The 8,728-nt window shown below is 41.8% G+C and overlaps 1 long non-coding RNA gene across 1 annotated transcript in view; it reads right to left on the bottom strand.

The window, feature by feature from the left end:
* Window positions 1–1,419: 1,419 nt before the first annotated feature.
* The window catches only part of LOC107181940, a 20,820-nt gene continuing 13,511 nt past the window's right edge, over window positions 1,420–8,728 (bottom strand). Inside the window, exon 3 of the long non-coding RNA XR_001512656.1 lies at window positions 1,420–1,634. This is a non-coding gene — a long non-coding RNA (uncharacterized LOC107181940). The remainder of the gene's footprint in view (window positions 1,635–8,728) is intronic.

Raw genomic sequence — 8,728 nt, 5'->3', positions numbered from 1 at the left:
TTCTGTGCCCATTCTACCCCTGAGGGAGGCAGCAGGGACTGAGGGCATATTCTGAATCTATGCCCCCACTCTCTACGTCCAGCCTCACAAATTCAGAGGCATCTCAGGTCCTTTTCCACTGTCCTGACCACCTTTACCGTAAACTTAACCTGACCTTTAAGGTCCTTAATAGCCCTCAGCCCCGGGTCGGAGATCTAGTGAAAATGGCCTTTAACATTTTACTGCCCGCCTTCAACAGAAGGTAGACCTGCAGACTCATGCCTTGGTTGTGGCCCTGCGGTCAATGGCAGCCGCCATGGCCCCAAGGGGACTGTGACCGATGGGGGTGCAATGAAAGGAACGCCACCTGGAGAATGCTTCAAATGTGAAAATGAAGGCCACTGGGCAAAGCAGTGCCCCCCAACCCTGGGTTCCAACCAAGCCCTGCTCAATATGCTGCCAAAGTGGCCACTGAAAGAGTGACTGCCCCTGGAAAAATGGCAGGCCCTCTGCGCCTCAGCATGGAGGGGCTGCCCTTCCAGGTCATGACAAACCACTGGCCATGCTGAGACTGGCTGAAGACTGAAGAAGCCCAGCTTCGATGGCCCCCACTACCCTTGCTGAGCCCAAGGCTGCACTGAAGGTAGTAGGTCACCTTCCTGGTCGACACAGGGGCTACCTTTTCTTTCCTGCCCTCCTTTTTAGAGCCCTTTCTTCTTCCACGATCTCAGTCATGGGTATTGACGGCAAATCCACCTGCCTCCTGGCCACTGCATGCCTTCCCTGCCTCCTTGATTAGAGCCCTATAACCCACTTGTTCTTAGTCATGTTATCATGCCCTGTGCCCCTTTTAGGACACTATATTCTCACCAAGTTAGTAGCCACTCTGCAGCTCACTTGGAGCCCTTCAGCTTCCTTGCTCCTTCCACTCCTGGTCCCTTCCCTTTACAGGGATGCCTATCCTCCACGGCCATGCATCCCCTTATGGGGCCCTGTTGACCCAGACCACAGTTGCCTAGCTCAGCCTTTACTGTGAATGCCTTATCTCCTTGTCTCCTCCACAACTGTCCCCTCCTCTGAACTGAAAACTGCTCTCACCTCGGCACCTTCTTGCCCCATCCCTCTCCACCCTTCCCAAAGAAAACGTCCTTGAATGTACAGGTTTATCTAACAGTCCGGCTATTATCAAAAACTGAGATTATTATCTCTGGGAAAACTGCAGCAGCTTTAAAATCCAAGTGGTTAGAGGCCTGGGAACAGGCTGTGTGACTGCGTGCCCCCCCGCCCCCCGCCTTTTCTCCAGCCTCCAGGTCCCTGGCTTCCACCTCTCCGTCCCTTTCTCTTTTCCCTTGAATAACAGCGCATTCTAACATTTCCTCCCACTTTCACTGCAATACCTACCTCTCTCAGGCTCACCAAATGCCTCCTACCATCCCCGAAGAATAACCCATCATTCCTCACAGGCTCTTACCTGGCAAGGGACCCTCCAATTCTGCTCAGGTTTTTAATATTTTCAGGTGAAACGGACATGGAATGATGAGGCAGTCATCAATTCTACTGTCTGGGATGGGAAATCCTCTAGTGTCACTCTCTATTTAAGAACTCTGGACCTACTCCTATGCCCACCCTCATCAACACAACTTTCCATCTACTCTCTAACATCAATCCCTCCTCCTCTACATCCTGCTGGATTTGTCTGTCACTGGGTCGAACCCTCACCATAGCCACTAAATTCCAACGAATCTAACTGTAATGGCGCGACCCACGGAGACAACCACCAAGGACTCAGATCAAGATTTAGGAGCCTTTATTAAGCTGGCCAGTTGAAAAGCCTTTATTAAGCTGGCCAGCTGACTACAGTTATAGCACCCTGCCGAAGCAAAGGCTGAACTGCAGCGCCAACTACAGGAGTTACATTTTATTATTAAGTTCTGTGGAGGCCCAGAGAAAAATGTGTCTTTCAAATTCTGGGTCCCCACAATGGAGGAAACTCTCTTTACTTATACTTTTTCCAGTCCTTTACCTCCCAAATTTGGAATGAGACTTCCAGACCTCCTGAGAAAGAAGGCCTGTGTGCTGGGAAGGGGCCATGAGACCATATCTCAAGGCCTGGTCTGATATCAGTACCTTCCTATCTATGTGTTTTAGGACAGTGTGCCTCGCCTGGCCAAAGCACCAGATATGCAGCCCAGCACATAACTAAACTCTCTCTAGAAATTTGCAGCTCCTGGCTGGACCTCCTGCCCATGGCACTGACCAAAATCCAGGTACACTACGGAGCCCCACCTTCTTAAGCCCCTTTTGAACTACTATATGGGAGACCCTTCTTGCTCAACCACCATCTCCCTGCTGATCCTCCTCCGCTAGGTATGTATCTCCCATGTGTGCCTTTAATTAGGCAACTGCTCCGAGAACATGTGGACAGGTTTCTGCCCAATCCAGAGCCAAACAACCAGGAGTCCCGAGGACCAGCCCTTCATTCTGGTGACTCTGTCCTCCTTAAGACCTACATCGACAAGCCTTGGAACCTAGGTGGATGGGACCTCACACTGTAATCCTCACAGCCCCCACCAAGGCTAAGCTGCTTGGCGACCCGTCATGGCACCACCTCTCCAGGCTCAAGAGGACCCCAGAGCAGCATGACTTCAATAGATGTGAGGTGTTGGGCCCCACTAAGGTTCGCCTTGGTCGCTCTCCTCCTCCTCCTCCTCCTCCTCCCATCCCTGAGCAACCTACATCCACCCCTACCCGCTTATGTGTGGAGGTTCAAGGTCCGTGATGCTTCCTGAAACTCCAGAGCCCACCCTGCCCCCACAGATATGCTACCAGATCAGTAATCCGGTAACTGGGGGACAAGTCACTTGGAACTGCACCCAAAACCACACGACAGCCAGTCTCATTAAGGCCAGCCCGGGTACCTTCTTTTAAGCAACTGCATGAACTCCTCTGACCCCCGGGCCTTGCTTTGTGGTCACAGTAGTTCCCAACCTAACCTTATATGGAGAGTTGGAGCTCGCCTCGCTGCTCCCTCCATCCCACCCACGGACACGCCGGACCACCTTCCTCCCTGTCATGGTAGGGATGAGTATCGCTGCCTCAGGAGGCCTTACCAGGGGGGCCTCGGGAACAGTCTGGTCACTGCTCAGTACTTTAATGACAAGCTCCAGTTAGCCCTGGAGACTACTACCACCTCATTTAGCTTTCCTACAGTGGCAAGTGACATCAGGAGCCCCGGTAGCCCTACCAGCACACCTCAGACCTTCCAACTGCAGAAAAAGGAGGAACCTGCATATTCCTTCAGGAAGAATGCTGCTACTACATCAACAAGTCCAGAGTAGTGGAGCAAAACATGCAGACCCTGACTAAGCTGAGTGAAGAACTACATGCAAGACACTTCCAAGACAACTCTCCTTTCAGCTTATTCCAAAGCCACTTAGCTACCGGGGTACTACCCATGATAGGGCCCCTGATTCTCATCTGTGTATTTTTTTTCCTAGCCCCCTGCCTCCTCAAGTTCATCCACTCCAGGCTCTCGGAGATGTCAGGGGTGACTGTGAATCAGCTTCTGCTTCACCCCTACACTCTGCTGCCCACTGCCTAACCCTAACCCTGGCCTTTAACACCCCCTGGTTGCCCCTGGTCAGCTGGACAGTCAGAACAAGTCGGCATCCCCGATCACCAAAAGGCTGGTATTTAGGTCGGAGAGAGCCCTGGATCAGATACATGCAGATGTCTAGTTTTACTTCCTCCTTTCAATTTGGATGCCATAATTTTTCTTCTTCATGTCTGATGGCTATGGCTAGGACTGCCAGTACTACATTGAATGAAAGTGGTGAAAGCGGACATCCTGGTTTTATTCCTATTTTTAATTTTTTTCCCTGTCGAGTATGATGTTGGCTGTATTTACTCCTTCCTGAATACCCTGCTGACCCCCTGCAGTGGAGACTTCCTCAGCTGAATACCTCAGCTCATGTCCCACCCCTCACTCAACCACAGTATAAAAAAAGCGCCTTCTCCCTGTTGGCGCGAATCCACTGGTCCTGTCTTTGTGGTCCATTGGTCACCTTGGGACGCAAAATAAAACCTTTTCTTTCTTCCTTTTCTGATCGACTCTCTTTACTTCCTATGCTGCCTCCTGAGCCACCTAACCTAACAATTGCATCTAAGATTTTCATGGTTTCATGACTTACATTTAAGTCTTTTATTCAGGTTGAGTTTATTCTTGTGTATGGTGTGGCCTACTTTCACGGCCTAATTTCACTCTTTTTCATGTATCTGTCCAATTTTCCCAGCATCACTTATTGAAGAGATTATCTTGACTCCATTGTATGCTCTTGCCTCCTTTATCAAATACTACAGTCCTGGTGCACAAAATTCATGCACAGGCAAGGTCCCTGGACCTGGCCAGTCATCAGGACTGATCAGGGCCTCCACTGGCCAGGGCCTTCCTTCCCCTGCTGCCAACTACAGGCTGGTACCTCCCTTCGCTGGCTGCTGGCCAGGGCTTTCCTTCATTCCGCATCTCCCCATTGTGGTCAGTGCATGTAACAGTGAGCGATCGAACTCCCGGTCTCCTGGTCGAACTCTCAAGGGGACGATTTGCATATTAGGCTTTAATATACATAGTTTAATTGAGCATAATGTGTTGGGTTGATTTATGGGGTCTCTGTTCTGTTCTATTGATCTATATGTGTGTTCTTGGTTTCAATACCAGGCTTTTTTGATTACAGTGGCTTTGTAGTGTAACTCTATATCTGGTATTATGACCTTCCAACTTTGTTCTTCTTTCACAGTATTGCTGCAGCTATTCGGGGTCCTTTTTTAGATCCATATAAATTTTTGAAGCATTTGTTTTAGGTCTGTGAAATATACTCTTGGTAATTTAATAGAGATTGCTTTGAATCTACAGACTGGTTAATATGGACAATTCATGTAAATTCTATCAATTAGTGAACATGATATATGCTTCCCTTGTGTATAACTTCCTCTATTTCTTTTTTCAATGTCCTGTAGTTTTCTGAGTACTACTCTTTTACCTCCTTGGTTAAGTGTATTCCCAAGTATTTCATAATTTTTGTTGCTGTGATAAATAGAACTGTTTAGTTTCTCTTTCTGAGAATTCTTTATTGGTGTATAAAAATGCCATCAATTTCTGGGTTTTAATTTTGTATCCTTCTACATTTCTGAGTTCCTTTATTAAATCTAGTAGTACTTTGGTGGAGTCTTTAGGCTTCTTTATGTACAATATCATGTCATCAGAGAAAAATGATAGTTTTACTTCCTCCTTTCAATTTGGATGCCATAATTTTTCTTCTTCATGTCTGATGGCTATGGCTAGGACTGCCAGTACTACATTGAATGAAAGTGGTGAAAGCGGACATCCTGGTTTTATTCCTATTTTTAATTTTTTTCCCTGTCGAGTATGATGTTGGCTGTATTTCCACTTTGCTGAGAGATTTTATCAAAAATGGGTGTTGGATTTTGTCAAATGCTTTTCTGCATCTACAGATCTGATCATATTGTTTCTGTCTTTCAGTTTTTTAATGTGTTTATCACATTTATTGACTTGTGAATATCATAACAGCCTGGCATCCATAAAATAAATCCCACTTGGTTATGGTGTATAATATTTTTAATGTATTGCTGGATCCAATTTTCTAATATTTTGTTGAATATTTTAGCATAGGGGTTTTTGCAGAGGTACATATTTATTGCCATTTTATATTTTATAAATATATCTACTTTCCTCTTTTCCTCCTCTTCCTTCTCCTTCTTTTTCTTCAAGAAGGCCTTTTAACATTTCTTGCAATACTTGTTCAGTGGTAATTAACTGTTTTAGCTTTCTAAATTCTGGAACCTAGTGTCAAAGTCTCCCTGATCATCTAAACTGAATGCTTCTGAAATATATTTTGTGTCAATTATGTAAGCCCTTCCTCTGTAATTGAGCCTTGATTTTTATTGGGTTTTTGGGTGCAGGGCCAACCCTCAGGAGTGATAGCTGAGATCCTGGGGGTATATATGGAAAGGCTGGTATCAAGTCATGCTAAGATCCTCAACAAAAAGTCCCTCTTTCTATAAATTTCTGATAATAAGACATCTATTCAGTAAGTATTTAATGAGTTATTTGAGTTGATGGTTTCTATTTTACTTCTAATTCCAGTTTGGTCCTGAGAAAAAAGGATTATTACATCTACCTACTTTGGCAACATCTTGCATCTCCAACTACTTTGTTTTAATTGTTTTTAAAGTTCACCTGTTAGAATGATTGCTAAATGAGCTAACTCCCATAAATACAAAAATAATAAATAAAAGTGGTGCACTCATTGTATTGAGTCCTTGAAAGCAATTTAAACTCTGACAGATTCATTTTCTGGACCAAACATTTAAAAATGTAAAAAAATATTTTAATTATCAAACAAAGTATGAGCATCACTTTATTTTAGAAAAATAACTTTAATATGTTTAAAGATAAGAATATAAAGATTTAGGTTCATAATGTAAATGCATTGGGATAAGATTGGAATAATATGTACCAAACTACAAGTAGTAACTTACTTTATGGAGGCAAATTCAATTGTATGTTAACAAAGGGATATTTAGCTTATTGTTTGATTTTTTATAAGAATGTATTTATGTTTTAATTTTAGATTAAATCATAGATACAGAATTAAAATAAATGTTAATATTGGAAACTGTATTACATGATTTAGTTTTTATTATGTTAATAATAGAATTTTACATATTAGACATTCATCTTATAATGGAATTTCAAATATTTTTAACACATCTATCACTGACAAATACTAATCTTGAGTGTGACTTCAGTCGAACAGGTATCTGCAGACCATTATAAATTACCATACACTGTTGAAAAAGCTAAATCAGGTTAAAAAAGAGTCTCAAATTAGCAGCAAAAGAAGTATTTTGATGGAGAGGGAGATTGTTCACTCAATTCATGGTGCTTCCATGCAGTGGTAGGCTTTCAACTATATGTCAGGCATCCAGGCCCTTCTTGGTTCCATTCCACAATTAACATTTCAACTATATATCACTCTCGATATGAGAGAATGGCCTTTGGAAAGAAGTAAGTTTGGTTGTTTTAAGCTAAAAGACCAGCCTGAAAGGGAAGGTAAAGCATAGTGAAGTTTTAAAAAGACATGAAACATTTATTTCTAAATCATGATTGTAATACATTTTTAAAAGTTGATTTTCTGTGAATATTTTCAAAAACAAAATTAAATTATAAATACGTACATCTGAAATTTAGAGAAAATTGATATCAATAAATTGGAATCCATCTTATTCGGTCATATAATATGTAAGATTATATGGGAAAGGGGACTCTTCCATAAAGTGGGAAAATAATTTTGGATCTGAAACTTATTATAGAATTCTTTTGAAAATATAACATGTCTTCTGATAACAAAAGTAAAAACTGAAAAGAATTAAACACTTGGAAAGGCTACACATTTAAAAATTTCCCAAAATTCTTCAGGAACATGACTTTGTGTTTTGATTATAGTAGCTGTTACATGAATCTGCATGCTGATGGAATGAAATACACCTATACAAACAGATTGGCCTGTGTAAATTTCACATTAATGATATTGTATGTACTATAATTACATAAGATGCAACAATTTGAGGAAATGTGTAAAGTGTAGAAGTGTCCTGTCTGTACTACAATTATTGAAATATAGAAAGGTTTCTTTTTGTCTTTTTAAATTAAATGCATTGGGGTGACATTGCTTAATAAGTATATTTTGGTTTCAGCTGTATATTCTTATGATATGTGACCTGTATAGTGCCTTGTGTATATACACTACTTACTCTTTCATAACTCCCACCCGTCTTCGCTTTGGTCACCACCACACTGTGGTCTCTGTCAATTTTGTTTTCTTAGTTGTTTTTTTTTTCTTCAATTTTATATTCCACATAGAAATTAAATCATTAGTTATTTACTTTTTTGTAGGGCTTACTTAGTTTAGCATGATATTCTCAAGTTCCATTAATAAAGCCTGGGCATCAAATTTAAATGAACCTAAATCTTAGAGAAAATTATATGAATTCCCGCCCAATGGCAAGGGAAAAAAAGGCAAAAATAAATGAATAAGACTCCATAAACTAAACTTTTGCACAAAAAAGGAAACTTTGAACTAAAGAAAACTGAATGAATATATTTGCAAACAACAGCTCTCAGAAAGTTTTCAACTTGAAAAGTATATAAAGAATTCATAAAACTCAACACCAATTAACAATCCAGTTTTAAAATGGACAGAAGACCTAAATAGACACTTCTTTCAAGATGACATACAGATATATATGAAAGATACTTCACTAGCTGTTAAGAAATGCAAATCAAACTACAATAACACTTGAAACCTCTTAGGATGTCTAGATTTATTTTTTAATTGTGAGGGGTGTATTTTTTAGATATAGATCACTATATCAATATATCTCATCATCCTATCTAATAAAAGAGAAACATGGTAATTGGCATATGACTGCTACCCTTCCCATTGGCTAATCAGGGGCAATATGCAAATTAACTGTCAGCCAAGATGGCGGCCAGCAGCCAGGGAGCTTAAACTGAACATGAGGCTTGCTTGCTTCAGTGATGGTGGACTGCAATGTTCCCCACCTGCCTTGCCAGCCTCTGAGCCTGCAGTTTGAAACATAGTAACATATAGAAGCTAAACAAAACCCCAGAAACCAGCTTTCAGCCAGCTGGAGTCTCAGAGCTGGAGTT

The sequence above is a fragment of the Myotis davidii genome, unplaced genomic scaffold (genome assembly GCF_000327345.1).
Source record: "Myotis davidii unplaced genomic scaffold, ASM32734v1 scaffold1354, whole genome shotgun sequence".
Classification (NCBI taxonomy): Eukaryota; Metazoa; Chordata; class Mammalia; order Chiroptera; family Vespertilionidae; genus Myotis; species Myotis davidii.
This window is presented reverse-complemented; position numbering and strand designations above follow the sequence as displayed.